General features: G+C 40.1%; 1 protein-coding gene across 1 annotated transcript in view; it reads left to right on the plus strand.

Moving 5' to 3' along the window:
• The window catches only part of NCALD (neurocalcin delta), a 367,660-nt gene that overhangs the window by 201,382 nt on the left and 150,344 nt on the right, over nucleotides 1-15,934 (plus strand). Inside the window, exon 3 of the mRNA XM_045561927.1 lies at nucleotides 10,072-10,141. The gene's annotated coding sequence lies outside the window, so the exon portion shown is untranslated. The remainder of the gene's footprint in view (nucleotides 1-10,071; nucleotides 10,142-15,934) is intronic.

A 15,934-nucleotide genomic window follows, 5' to 3' on the forward strand; every position in this document is an offset into this window, starting at 1 on the left:
TTCAGCCTGGCTTTTATGTTTTCTGTAATCTCAGTTTGTCTGAGCCTCTGTTCCCTTATCCATACAAAAGAATGTAATCAAACCTCATGGGTTGTCACAGGAATTAAATGACATGATGGATATAAAATCCCTTCCATAGTGTAGTGCCACTGGGCGCTGAGTAGGTACTTAATAGAGTGTTAGTTCCCATCTCTCCTTAACGTGTCCTTTAAGAAGCAAGTCTGGAGAGTCTGGCACAAGCGTTTCCACAGGCTCCGAATCTACCTGTGCGTGGGGTGGATCCAGGTGGCTGAAAATGCTACCAAAGCAGCCAGGAGGAATGATCTGGTCCAAAGGTAACATTGAATAGATGTACATCACTCTCTGAAATGGGGTAGATGCTGATGACACAGAGGGTGTTGCAGGGCTGAGACTGGGGGAGGCGAGTAGGGGACTTGCTTTGGTAAAAAACTAGAGGGTGCCAGAAACTCCATAATCAATATAAATGACATTTAGTGCAATATATTTAAAAAATCAAAACGAAGGCAAAACATCCATAATGAACAAAAGATCAAAATTTTAAATAAAGATGGCATCAGTTACAGAGCTGGGCAGAGCCACCTTGAAAGCAAGGGCAAAAGAAAAAAATCAGTAGCAGTGATCCTGTCTTTTTAAATTTTTAATCTTTTATTCATCATGGATGTTTGCATTCATTGTGGTTTTAAAAAATATTTCATTAAAATGTTATTTATCTTGGTTAATGTGTTTTTTGGGCACCCCCTTAAATTTTGCACCTGGGACGAGTGCACTATTCACTTATCTGGCCTCCCCATCCCTCTGCCCTGGGTGACGTCCACTGGGCTGGGAGGAAAATCCCTTAGAGGCCTTCAAGTCCCCACTCCTCATTTTCCCCTGATCCACTCTGGGGTCCTGAGTTTGGTTTAAGTATAATCTAGTGAAAAGACTGTACCAACTGAAATTCTGATGTTCTTTCCAATCAAGTGACCACAGTGAAAGAGATGGTTTGGAAAGAAAACATCAAGTAAATCATCCATCAGAAGCTTGGTTTACGCTGGGGGCCAGCAAACAATGGCTGGTGTCCTGGCCAGCTGTGTTTGTAGGTAAAGTTTTACTGGCACATAGGCCCACTCATTTGTTTTTGTGTCATCTGTAGCTGTTTTTGTGCCACAATGGCAGAGCTGAGTTGTTGCAACAGAGACCGTGTGGTCTGCAAAGCCAAAAATATTTACTATCCAGCCTGTTAGAGAAAGAAGCTGTAGGCCTCTGACTTAGATCATTAAAACATCCAGATGTTCTTGGATCAGAATGTGGGTTTGGCAGCAGTTTAGAACTTCTAGTTGTTTGGAGATTTATGTAACAGAATTCAAGGACGTTTCCAGAGCATATTATAACCTTCCATCTGTAAGAAGTAGGGGAAATGGGGAAGGGATCAGAGTTCAAAAAATAAATCTGGAGAAGCAGCAGGGGTGGGTGGGTCTGTCTCTGCTCCAGCCTGTGGAGTCCTCTTAGAGTCCACCTGTAACTTTACATCACAGAGACAGGAGATGCTTAGGTGAACCTGATGTCACCCATGATTGGCCATGAGCAAACAATAGGTTTGTGAAAAAGTGCATTTATTTGTATTATCACATAAATGATTCATGGATTTAATTATTTCCTTCTGTTAATGTGGTCAGTTTCAAACTGACTGACTGACTTTCCCAATTCAGCAAGCATTTATGGAGTATCTGTTTATGCAGAAACTGTATGAGTTGCCTTCATAGTAGTCTACATCTGAGTGTGAGCACATAGAGATAGGAAGGCCTGGAATCATGTTCGATGCTCCTTGAGTTTGGGGTGCACGAGTGAGACCACAGGGAGTTAAAAGGAGGAAGGTCAACTCATGGAAGGCCTTGAGTGCTGGCGAGGGAGCTTGAACTTTAACCAGTAGCCATAGGAAGCTTCCTTGATCAAGGCAGTGGCATACCCACCCTAGCACTTTAAGCAGGATGTTAACCAAGCAGTGGTGTACAGAGGGGTGGAGGGTGGATGGGAGTAGAAGTAGGAGGAGTAGTCAGAAGGTGATTTCCATGGTCTGGTATGGTTAGTAGTTGTACAGAAATGACAAAGGCCTCAATCCAGTGGCATCCATAAAAATGGAAGGAAAGACAGACCTGAGAGTGCTGGTTGGGGCAAATCCAGCCAAGATTCAGTCACTCATTGAGGACAGTCTCCTGGACTCGGAGTTGAGGTGATTGGGAGGCTGTAGAAGGTGTTAATAGAAATAGAGAGTCCAGATAGAAAAGCAGGTTTGAGGGTCAAAAATAAGTTAGTTTGATATATAATGAAGTAGAGATGCTGTAAAATATTCAGGGGAAAACAGAGAAATGAAACAGAGGGAGAGAGGTGGTGGGGGAGAAGAGAGAGGGGAGAGAGGGAGAGAAAGAAGGTCAGATTGGTGCTAGAGATAAAGATGTAGGAATTATCTGAATAAAGATAATCATAGAAGCCATAGGCATGGAAAACACCAACAAGGGAAAGTATTAGAGAGAGAAGATAGGCTCTGGAGAAACAACTATGGTAGGATTGTCAAATAAAAAAAAAAAAACAGAAGGAAACTCAGTTAAAATTGAATTTCAGATCAACAGAGAATAATGTTTTAGTATAAGAATGTCCTATGCATTATAAAAAGTATTTATTATTGATCTCAAATTCAAATTTAACTGGGCATTCTATATTCTCATTTATAAAAAATACATAATCATATAATAGATGTTATATATATAACTAAATCTGGCAACCCTAGACTGGGGCACGCCCTCATTTATGGGATGTTCAGAAGAGAAGGAGACAGTGGAAGAGGCTAGGAATGGACAGATAGGTCCCAGAAAAACCAGGCTGTTGTACTCTCATGGGACCAAAGGGCAGAGTGAGTTTCAGGAGGGTTGAGCAGAAAGGTCAAGGCCATCACTTTTGGCAACCCGGAAATCATTGGGGACCTTACAGAAAGCAGATGGGGGTCTGGTTGCAGTGGGTTCAGGAGTAAATAAAAAAAGAGAGATGGAAATAACCCATGTAGACCCTTCCTTTAGGAAGCAGGATGGAGAAGAGGAGGAAGATGGGATTGTAAAGGGTAACAAAATAGAAGGCAGGTTTGCAGGATTACAGAGTCTGAGGCTGTTTTCCAGCTTGGTGGAAGGAGCCCAGCCAGGTGGCATCCCGAAGATGTAGGAGATGTTGTGGGGAAGGGCTGGGGCGACATGGGGCTGATGCTGGAGGAGAGAATCAGGACGTAAATGGAGGGACTGACGTGTGCGTGAAGGATGCTCCCTTTTCATCAGAGTCGTGCAGGAAGGAGGGCAAGATGGATACAGATGTGGTGATCTTGAAAACAGGTAAGAGGAAGGCAGGCCCTTTATTTCTTTGTGCTGGCGTTCTGTGCTATGAGAGTGCACATTGTGAAGGAGGGAGGACGAGAACAGAATGGAAGGGCTCAGTCTCAAAACACTCCCTCTTAGCTGACTGTTCAGGACAGATATGAAGAAGAGCTCAAAGGTGCTTATAATTCATCCAAGCAGGAGCAATTTATTTTCCTCATCTTGTGTCGTCCACTAGCCCCAGTGATCCATATCGATTCACAGCATAGTTGAATTGCTCACTAGGGAAGGGAAAATAATAGAAACAGAATTGAACAGATTTGCTCTCCCCTACTTTGTTTAATCAAGAGACCCTGGCCATATAAGGACCAGGTCTGCTTATCCACATCCTCAGTCCTAGGAAGGGGCAGCAGGAATGCCCACCTGTAGGTATTTTGGGAGACGTGTGGAAATCCCAGCCTGGCGTTTCTGTCCCCACTGTGCAGATTGTGTCATGTGGGGTTAATGGTTTTGCCATCTCACACCCAGCGTACCAGAGACTCACAGATATACAGGTGACACACACTGATCCCAGCCACCCTTGTGCCTTCTGGAAGCTGAGGTCAAAAGGTGGCCAGGCTATTCTGCAAGTGGGAGAAGACAAGGTTGGGGGTCAAAACAGCCTGCGTGCTCTTAGCTGCTTTTCCTCTCTGCTGGTTAGAGCAGGGATGCCTTTGAGAGCCGAGGATGCCGAGGAAAGCTGAGAGAGAGAGTTATTTCAGGGAGGGGGTGGGGTAGTGCTGTCCACCTAGGGAAGCTCCTCAGTGCCTCCGCCATCAGACAGCACTAGCGTTTCCACCCCTTTCTCCACAGCCCTCTCTCTCTCTCCCTCGCCCCCAACATAAAAGCACAGATGAAATTCCTAAAAGTAGACTGCTGTTGTCCAGTTATTTTTAGTACTTGCTGTTAGTATTTATCAGGCTTTTCAGTGTTACTTTGTCCTCCCGCCCATCTCTCTTCCTGCCTCCGCCTGCTGGGCTTGGGATGGAAGGAGCACCAGAGCAGCTGGTGACCTCGGACATTTGTCCTCGAGAGCGAGAGCGGACCTTTGCAATCAATCTCCCCCACCCCCGCTTTGAAGAGAAGAAAGGACGATCTCTATTCCAGTTGCCTTGCAGAGCAACACAAGTGTTGGTGAAAGTGAACCCATTAGACTATCTAGGTGATGCTTAGTTAGGTCAAGGACCCCAGCCAGAGAGCTGGGTCAAGGAATCCACCCATGCACAAAATGTCATAATGCAGGCAAAAATGGGTCAGAGGCCAGGTAAACAAGTAGAAATCAGGAGGAAGCAGATGACACAGAAGAGAAAAGTATTAAAATCCATGAAAACAGTCAGGGATTTGAGAGAACTGAAGGGCTGGAGTATCGGGTAGGGCTGCAGTTAAAAAGGCCAGAGGAGGAAAGAGCTGCAGTACTGCAGTAAGCTATGGCTTAATGCTGGGACGCTGCTTGTTCAGGCCTCAACTGCCTGCCCTGACTCCTGGAGGCAGCCTTGCCCAGAGCAGCCACCTTGCTCTGCAGAGGAACTCCAGGACGTGTTCTAACAGAGGGCTGTTGAGCGGAAGCAGGACCACTCCAAACTCGAGTTACATCAGTCTGCATGGTTACCGGACCCCTGGCCTGCCCGTCAGTGTATCCATTACTTAGGAAGCAGAAAGAAGTTGTTTTCTCTTGCAACTTAAAAAAAAATGTATTGGCGTGATCTTTGCATTCTTTTTCACTTTATTAATTTTTTTTCAGTTTCTAGGAAAATATAATAAATGAAATAAAAAGAAAAACCTCAATGGTTTGGCTAACAGCAGAGTGGAGGGGGCAGAGGAAAGAATCAGTGAACTTGTAAATAGAATAATAGAAATTACCCAACCTGAACAACAGAGAAAATAGACTGAAAATAAAAAAGGATAGGACCCTGGGGAACTATGGGGGTATAAAAATTGTCTGATGTGTGTCATCAGCATCCTGGAAAGAGAGGGGAAAGAGGACAAGGCTAAAAAAGTATTCAAAGAAACAATGGCTGAAAATTTCCAAACTTGGCAAAAGACATTGACCTGTAGAGTCAAGAAGTTGAGTGAAACTCCAAAAACGATTAACTCAAAGAAATCCACCCTAAGACATCACAGTCAAACTGCTGAAAATAAAGCCAAAGAAAAGATCTTGAAAGCAACAAGAGAGAAATGACACCTTATCTATAGGGGGAAAACAATGACAGTAGATTTCTCATCAGGAAGCATGTAGGCCAGAAGGAAGTGGCAAAACACTTTTCAAATGTTGAAAGAAAAAACTGTCACCCTGGAATTTTATATCCGGTGACAATATCCTTTAGGAATGAAGAGGAAATCAAGGAATTCTCAGCTAAAGAAAGACCTAGCATATAGCTAAAGGAAGTTCTCTAAACAAAAGAAACTAATAAAAGGAGGAATCTTGAAATATCAAGAACAAAGAATAATACAAAGAGTAAATATAGGGGTAATTGTTCAGTCTTGCTATTCTTGGGCTTTATAAAAAAAAAAAAGTTATCATCTGTTAGGGTGGAAACCCTAGTAGGTACTCACGGCACCGGTGGAGAGAGATTTCTCACGCAGAGATTAATATATAAAAGTAAAGTTTATTTTGTCCTTTAGAAGGACAGAGAGAATGAGAGAATGAGAGAGAGAGAGAAAGGGGGAGTGAACAGGGAGACAGCGTGGAATCCAAAGAAAGAGAAGGGAGACACCAGCAGGGAGGCCAAGTGGCTCGCTGCTTTTAAGGGGGACGAAGAGAAGAAAAATAGTGATGGCTGTCAGTTGACAACAAAAGCGGCAGCAGGTTGATAACAAAAACTACAAAGATGTCAAAAGTGCAAGACTTGGTTTCCTGCCTTTCCTCGGAGAAGGGATTATCACAGGAGATGTGACTCTGTCCTGCAGATAGGGTTGAGGCTGTAGCGTTCTTCTGCTGTTTACACAGGAACTCTGTAAAAGCAGATTTTTCAAAACACAATTTTGAGAGAGAGAGATTTACATCTCTTTTCCGTCCATTCAGCTTTTTCAAAAGTTGTGCAAAACAGAACTCCTGCAGGGTACCTGTTAGGGAGAGAACTCGTCAGACTGATCTTGAACTGTTACTGGGGAACTTGTAGGATTAGGTATTTTCCTGTTATTTTTGCAAGGCCGCCCCTTTCACATTTGTACACAATTGGCTGATACTTGCTTTCTTTCATTCATTATGTTTCTAAGGTTCTCCCAAACTATTGCATGCAGCTGTGATTTATTGATTTTCCTTGTTGTCTAATATTCCACTGTATGTCTATCACTCAATTTATTTCTTTATTCTCCTGATGAACATTTGTGTTAAATCGAGCTTTTTGCTGTTTTGAATAAAGCTGTTATACTTACTTTGTGCATATCTCCTGGTGCAAATATGCAAGAGTTTCTCTAGATGTCTCAGTCTGTTTGTACTGCTATAACAAAATACCTGAGACAGGGTAATTTATAAATAATGTAAATTTATTTCTCACTGTTTTGGAGGTGGGAAGTCCAGGATCAAGGTTCCAGCAGGTTTGGTGTCTTGTGAGGCCTGGTCTCTGCTTGGAAGATTGTTGCTGCACCCTCTGAAGGGGACAAACGCTCTGTCCTCACGTGGCAGAAGGGTGGAAGGGCAAAAGGACACTCCCTTCAACCTGGAGCCCTTTTTATATGTGCTTATCTCATTCATGAGGGTGGAGCCTTGATGACTAAATCACCCCTAAAGGCCATACCTGTTAATACTGTTGCTTTGGGGATTAAGTTTCAATGTGAATTTTGGAGGGTACATTGTCATTCAAACCATAGCACTGGAGAATATGGGTAGGAGTGGATCTGCTCAGATGGAGGTTAAGTGAACATTCGACTTCATAAGATAAGGTTAAATTGTTCCGTGTGGTTATATCAATTTATACTCCCACTATCAGTTTAATTTGCATTTTCCTGATTACAAATGAGGTTGTTCATCTTTTTATATGTCCACTCACCATTCATGTTTTTCTCCTCTGTGACATGCCTGTCAGATCTGTTGTTCCTTTTTTCTATTGTGTTGTCCTTTTATGACTGAAATGTAACATTTCTTTATATGAATACTGATCTTTTGTTCATTTTATGTGTTGCAAAACTTGTCTCAGATATTGGCTTGTGTTTTTGCTTTCTTTATTGTACCTTCTGATGAACCAAAGCTCTTAATATCACAGTTGCAAATTTATCAGTCTTTCCTTTCATGGTTAGCACTTCCGTGCCTTAAGAACTCTCCTATTTTAAGGTCAGAAAGATGTTTTCTTATATTTTCTTCTAAAAGTTTAAACCTTTTGCTTTTCACAACCAAATCCTTAATCCCCCTGGAATTGATCTTTGGGTATGGTTCCTCCTTGACTTTTGTCTCAGGAAGTTATTCCAGCTTTTGTGAGAGCTCTGTTACCTTTTCATAGCTGAGTCAATGAGAAAGTCAAGAAAGAACATCCTTACCCGCAGCAAGATCTGGGAAGGTGGCTTAGGCAGCCTTGAAACGAATTTTGGCAAAATGATCTGGCTTTCCTTTGCTGTCACCAAGGCATTCTTGCTTTAGCAATTTTGTGAATGCTTGAGTGTCACATGTTAAAAAGTCAAAAAACGAAACGAAACCTAAAAGCAACGAATCTGCTCTCAGCATTTGAACTATGACTCATATCATTTAAACAAGCTACTTATTGAAGGAAAAATACATATATCTAAAATTCCCGTTTGTATAGTACTCAGAGTATGAGTTTATGGATTCTGCTTCTGGAGAGGCAATGCAGTTTCTTGGAAATATCACTGGACAGGGAGTTCACAGACCTGGGTTTAAGCCTTGATCTGTCATTACTTGGTTGAGAAACCTCTTTGTGTCAGTTCGGATTATGTTCAGCAGCCTGTAAAAAAAACCCTTCTACAGTGGCTTAACCAAATAGAGTTTACTTTTTCTCATATAACAGGCCAGGAGCAGGCAAGCCAGGCCCAGTGTAGTGGCTCCTTCTTTCAGTTCAGGCTTTGTAGCATGTGGCTTTTGTCTTCATGCTTGTTCGTTCATCACTGCAAGATGTAGCTCTTCCTCCAGTGTTATATCAGTGATTCAGATGCAAAGAAGATAGGTAAAGAAAAGAAGTGAATGCCAAAGTTCTTTTAAAGTGTTTTTCTAGGAGTCCTACCAACTAACTTCAATTGACATCTCCAGAGCCAAAATTGTTCCACCCGCCCATTGTCCTTAGCTGTAGTTTTAACATGGCAAATTCCTGCCCTGAACCAAATCAAGGTTCTGTAAGAAAAAAGCGTAGATGGGGCATTGGAGAGACTACTGGCAGTGTGTGCCCCACTGTCTAAGCTTACAGTGGGGATGCCTGCCCACCACCAGCAGGGTTGTTTGGATGACAAAATGGAAGATCAAATGCAAGAGTACTTAATATACTATAAATCATAGTTTGTGAACAGAGTGGAAATATCTTCATCTATTTTCTCAGAGAGCAAATCCAGTATTAATAGAAAGTCTAACTAAATGAAGAGCCTTGGGTAATCAATATCTATTGACCCTCAGCTCATTCTCTATCAGACATCTTCAGATAACCCAAGTACTAGTGTTTTCATAGACACAGATACACATCCTCAAATGTCAATCTTCCGATTGTTGCCGAGCATTGTTGTAGTGGACATTTGTTGATCCCTTCTCCCTTTTCCTGTTCCTCCAAGCGTCCCGAATGTCTCACCAAGTGATTTTTGTTTGGAGTGACCCTACTCTCACCTCCAGGGATAAGCTTCTACTAGTTTAAGCCATTTAACATATTAGGCTCCAAAGTATAGGGACTGATTCAGCAAAGGGCCATCTCAGCGACCTCAGAACTTTCACTGGGGCTATCATTATGCTCATACTATCCTCTCGGATGATAAATACATAATCCTGAACTGCTACAGTCATTCTTTGTACCAAGAGGAGAGCAGCCTGAAGGTGAAGCCAGTTCACAGAGAATACCTGTGCCAGAAAAATTGTAGAGAATCAATGATATAGCAGACTTCTGGTTTCCCCAAACCAACCCTAATTCTGTTTTTTTCCCCCAGCTCAATGAACCACAATATTCCCTTATTTTGTTATTTATTTGTATGTATGAGTTGGGTTTTCTGTGACTCATAACCAAAAGATTCCTAAATGAAAGTTTCTATATATATTCCAGGAAAAAATATATACATAATATTTTAATATCTTATTAATATTTATTTTTAAAATAATTTATATATTTTAAATAATGTATTATTTAATATGTTATATATGTATCTATTTATATATAAATGAGTTTATTCTGAAGTTTATAGTCCTTACTGAATTAAGCTTTGACTGTTACTAAGAATGCTCATTTCTCCCTGTAATCAATTGCCTGCATAGCATCTGTCCAAAGGGTTTGACAGTGAAATGCTCAGACTTGATTCCTGCTCTTTTGAGGACTGTGCCTATTATCTTTATGGTAAAAGACTCACTCTTAAGTATTTTGAACCAAAGACCAATTAGGCTGACGTATGTCAGTGTTCTTGTAGGTGTGTTTCCTGTTTCCTGTCTGCAAACGCAACTACAGAAGATATAACTGTAACAGCCTTACATAAGCTTTTTACCAGAGCTGTCAAATGTTCAAGTAAAATACTCACTAATTATGAGTGATCTCACTTGCAGGGCTGTTGATCTACTGGTGATAAAATCTGTCGTGCTACTGAAGACGGCTCTGAGATCCCAGGTGCATACTGTGAGTTACTTTTTTGACCTCTTGAAATGCCTGAGTTTTAAATTGTGTAAATTATGACTCAAAATGGAAAGATGGTAGGTTAACCTAGTTAGGTTGTGATGTGTTTGTATGTTTTTATTTTGCTAAATAGAAAATGCTAGCTTATATCTGTCATTAAAGCTTTGCCATGGAGTATCCATTTCCATTTTTCACTGTTGATGAATTTGTTTGTTACTGAAAAGAAAGCTATACACCCATTTTATTTTGTAAAAAAAAAATCCTGTTCTCTTTTATGGTAACTCTGATTAAATGGAAACCTTACTTAAGTATAAGAGACTTACTAAAACAAAACAAAACAGATATGATAATGAAGTAAAAACCTGGCTTGTTGCTTCCTGGAAAAAAAGGTAATATGTGCCCCTCCTTACTGTCCAAATCGACTCATGTGGTATGGGAAATTGAAGAGGATATTGTGCAGCAAGTAGATGGGATGTTTTCTAATTCAAAGAAGATTCTTTTGAAATTCTATTATAGTATAATTAGGGCAGCAGCACCAGCAACAGTGAATTTCCTGTTAAGAAAGAAACATTATTACTTTCCTAATTTGTTGATATGGGTCTCAAAAGCCATCTCATTGAGAAGTTAGGAAATTGGCTTTTCAGGAAGGGAAATCTACTAGTATATGCATTTCTTGGACATTTTTCAAAATAAGCTAATGGCCTCAAATGGGAAGCCAGTCAAGATTTAGAGGCAAGGTAGTGTGGCTTAGAGCTTGGTAACACTTTCTGTACCTATTTGGAAACAAGGCATGAATGTTAATCTAATATTTACTTGACCAGACAGTTTTGTATGAGGAACAAATGGCAAAAAAAAATAAAAAAATAAATGGGGGCAAGCACAAAACCTTTTTTATTTTGCTGATATTGCAGGGAAAGGAGGTAAGTTGATGTAAAATGAAACTTAAGTGTACTTAACTCTTTTCCATTCTGCTTCCTTTTCCCTCATTAAAGTCTTCTGTGGTCTAATTAAGTATTAGATGAGCAACACAGCTCATCTGGATGTAATAAGAAAGTGAAAGTGAGAAAGTTTTATTCCAAATTTGGTAGGCCAGTCCTTTTAATGAGATCTATAGAACAGTAATAAAATATTTGAAGGCATGTTAAGCAAAATCAAATTTTTTTTTCCTCTCATGACATTGAGAGCTAAGTCTTAACACCATTGCATTTCTCCTGAAGGCCAAGATAGCATTGTGCACTTAAATTGGTAATGCACAGGTAGCCTGAGAAGCTCTTCCTTCTTGTGATAATTTGGTTGAACTACTTATGGATATCACAACCCTAGATATGGCAGCAGCCATTGCTTTAGTTCCTTGAATCTTTCTGGTATCAAACTAAAGCATAATAGGAAAATGTGTATTTTTGCCTACAGATAGTAAGCCATGAATGTGATTTAACATAGGAAGCTTTCCCCTTGACATGGAGGGGTACAAAATCAATATGATGTTATTGGCGTCTGGTCATTTCTGCCCCTCCTGAAGCGTCTGGGTCTTTCTCTGTGTCTGTGATCTCAGGGGCAGGTAATTCCTTGCTGTAGATTCCCTTCTAGAGTGAGCTCCCAAGAAGCTGTCCTTCATCTCTGGCTTACATGCAGCAAAGAAAGACCACAGGAGTTCATGCTGCAGATTTGCAGCATCTGCCAGATCCAAAGGACAATTTGGATAAGAAATTGACAGAAAAGCTCTTGGGGCCGTGAAGAAGCCACTCCTGAGTTGAGACTGTTGGCTCGAGAGAGTAGTGGGCAAAGCAGGGATGAGGATGACCTCACTACCAGAGGCTAAACTTCCTAACTGGGGCTTTCCAAAAGAATGGCCTAACTTAGCAAAGACTGCCCAAATGTCCTGGGCTTTTTGGAATTTTGTTGAAGAATTCCAGACAGTCTAGTAAAAATTGCCTAGTGGCAGAGATCCAAATAGCAATAGATAGGAAGAATATATGTAAAGAAGTTATTTTAAAGTTAAGCATGAGAATAGACTCTAGGTTTACAGTTATTACTGATTTCCTGTTGTTTGGGTGTCTATCTTTAGACCCTTTAAGCCAGTATTGTTTTGTTTGAATCCCAAGAAATCTGTACTTTCCCCAAGGTTTCCTATGTGACTAGCTTCTCAGTTATAGAATGTTGCATGGAATTACATTTTTCCTCAGTTTTCTAAACTAAAGATTTCTTTGCTCTTCCTCTTTAAAAAAAATGAATGCTGAATTTTAGTTCTCTTAGCCTGGGAGCTCACTACTTTATTTCCAATGCCCCACAAATTCCTCTCTGTCAAAAAACCCCACCTATTTTGTCAACAGAACACCTTTCATTTAGGAACAATATGGAAAGAGATTATCTCAGAGTTGAGAACATGAGATTCCAAATATTCAGAGGATGATTAGAGTACGCTTCCAGATGTTTTCAAATAGAGCCATAGAAACAAATACTGATTTGATTCCCTGCCAACTATCTTCCACCCAGTCATGTTCTTAATTCCAAAACAGCTAATAAATTCAGTGAAAAACAAAAACAAAAACAAACTGGTTTTTATTAGTGTGTAGAAAAAGGGTAGACAGAGAGCAGTTTATTTCCCAGCAATTTTGTGACAAGTTCTTTTCCTGTCATATAGACATAGGAAAATGTAGTTTGCTGGAGATAAACGATGATTTCAATTAACCAAATGGCGTTGAGTAAGTACCTACTAACTAGGGAAGAATGATAAGATATAACATGGACTTACATATTTGGTAACAGATTATGTTCCTAGAAACATAATTCATTTATTCATTCAGGAAATATATATTGAGCACTCGCTATACGACAGGCACTGTGCTAGATGACGTGGACATTAATGGAGTCAGGAAAGCGTGGTGTCTGCCTGCAGATGGGTGGGTGGGGCTGGGGGAGATATTAATCAGATAATTACACAAATAAATTTTACAAATGTGATAAGTACTATGGTCGGGAATAAAAGAAAACCACAGGGAACTATGAGATGATAGAGTGCACTGCCTAGTCTCAGTGGGGATCAGGAAGGCTTCCCTGAAGAAATCTGAAGGTGTTAGGGATGGGCAGAGAACCCAAAGTAGAAGGGAGCATGGAGCTTGGTAGGAACTGAGCCAAGGCCAGTGTTGCTGGACAGCAGGGGACGTGAGGGAATACTAGAGAGGTGGCAGGAGCCAGATCATGAAAGCCTTAGTAGAGAATGAACGAACGAATGAACATGAGTAATTTATAACCAGGAGTGAGTCCTGTTGCCTCCTGTTTTGGGTGTAAAAATAAAAGGAGTTTACAGTTGTATAATGACTGCTGTTTGGGAGAAGGGTTCATTCACTCAGCCAATAAACACAAGATAAAATCCCTGTGCCCATCGATGTTAAAGTCTAATGGAACACACATAATACACCAATAAGCAAATATATAGGTTTATAGTAAGTTTTTGTTTCTGAGTAAGTAGTGTGGGTGGTCTTTAGGAGGAATTTAAAGATTGATTTCAAATATATATTGTATTGCATCTAAGTATGGTTATGCTTCTGTTTAATTAAATAAAGGTATATGCTCTAGCAGTCCTGAGATGAAGCTCAAGACAGGTATTATTCATAGCACTCAATTCACAGTCCAAGACTTGGGAGAAATTCCAAGAGAGGAAAATGAGAGAGGGAAACGGTGGACTTTGTATTAGTTTGTTGTTGTTTCTGAGGACTAGTGATACCACTGCTGTCCCCGTACCTCTTTCTGGAGTGGGGGGAGAAGGATGAGGAGGAGGGGAGCAATGTAAAGACAAATGAAAACAACTGAGTTTAACACTGATGGAGAAGAATCTGAGAGGGAGAGCATTTCAGAGTCTGTTTCTTCTTACAAAAAGACCTTAGTATCCCTTATTAGACACTTATTATGCTTTATAGATTCTGCACATTTAGCATCTCTAGAAAAGGTTCACATCTTATAATCAATGTACATATTTAAGGAGAGGGATGTCTTTCCCACATTCCCAGAAGCTGTTATTTGATGTTGCTTCTTAAAATCATCAGTGACTTTTCACTCAGAAAACAATACATACCTGGAACCTTGTTTGAGGTTTTCATTTATGCCTGTCTATTCTGAAGATCTCCCTGAAAATTTCCTGATGAGAACGTTTGCATATCTGCATAGAAAGTATTACTGACGTCAATGGAATTAAACCAGGGCACCTGTGAGGATCACCTTCAGGTCTTGGTTGCAGAAGTCAGAGGGTGTGATATAAGTAGTTCCTTATATCAAACGGAGGCATAATTATCTATTTTAATCTTCAGGAACTTCCTTCTTTCTGACTTTCAGATTTTATGAATCAAAGTGATTATTTTTATCTGCTGTCTTAGTCTATTTAGGCTGCTATCACAGAATACCATAAACTGAGTGGCTTGTAAGCCACATAAATTTATTTCTCACACTTCTACAGTCTGGGAAGTCCAAGATTAAGGTGCTGACAGGTTCAGTTTCTGAAAAGAGCCTGTTTCCTGCTTCATAGATGGTGCTTTCTCACTGTGTCCTCACATGGTGGAAGGAACAAATGAGCTGTCTGGGGTCTCTTTTGAAGGAGCACTAAATCTAACTTCATGACCTAATCACCCCCTAAAAGCTCCACATCCTAATATCATCACCTTAGAGGTTAGGATTTCAACATAAGAATTTGGTGGGGGGGGGGGGTGGGGACACAAACTTTCAAACCACAGCATATGCCAAGAGTCTCAGACCTTGGAGGAATAATGAAAATGTTGTTAGTATGATCCTTTAGTATAAGTTTGTTCAACACAGCACTATTGACATTTTGGACCAGATAATTCTGCTGCAAGGGGCTGTCCTGTGCATTATAGAATATTTAGAAGCATCTTGGTGTCAGTAGTGTATGTCGCCAGTCATGACAGCCATCTCTAGACATTGCCAGATGTCTCCTGGGGTGGGGGCCAAAAATCACCCTCAGTTGAGGACCACTGGCTGCTTTAGTACATCATAATCAGTGACTCACAATGCTATGTTTTAGCTTTGTATGATAGTCATATTGCAAACGTGTCCAATTCTAAATGCATAGCTTTCAGTTTAACAGGATGGAATCTTTATAGTTCTATAGTTCTTATATCACAATTAACAATAATATTATGAAACCAGAATTAGAAGCCTAAGATCATTAGATATTTACTCAGCCAAGCATGTGAAATCCTAACATGATATTTTCCTAGGGGTTATATACTTTGAGAGCCTTTTTTTATTTGTTAAAACCTTATTCAATTTTACTCTCAAATTTAAAACTTATTTAGTGGTTCAACTATTTTTTTAAAAGATATATTTATGGAAATCTTAATGCCGCAAAAGAATTAATAGCCTTTTGGTGACACATGGAAACTTAAATAAGGCACATTTAATGAGATCAATTCTAGTTTTATAGGAAGCTGAGAGCAACAGAGAGAAAAAAGTGTTGTTCTTGTGTCCTTTGGTGACGGTACTTGACATTTTGGTGTAAATTATTATAACGGGATATTGGTTTAATGTTCCCTTAATATCTGTGGTTTAATCAAATTTTCTGAAAATGGGAAGATGTTCTCTCTATCACTGTAAAGCTAAGAAATGGTATTTCAAAATCACTTTACTCATACATGAATAGATCTTCTAAAGTGATATTTTACTATGCTATGGTACATGGGAAGACTTCAGATTGCAAAAATTTACTTAGATATATGACTAATATATGATGCCATTAAAAAGATTATTTTTAAAAAATTCCATTTTACTGGTATTATTTATCTCACT

The sequence above is a fragment of the Lemur catta genome, chromosome 9 (genome assembly GCF_020740605.2).
Source record: "Lemur catta isolate mLemCat1 chromosome 9, mLemCat1.pri, whole genome shotgun sequence".
Taxonomy (NCBI): Eukaryota; Metazoa; Chordata; class Mammalia; order Primates; family Lemuridae; genus Lemur; species Lemur catta.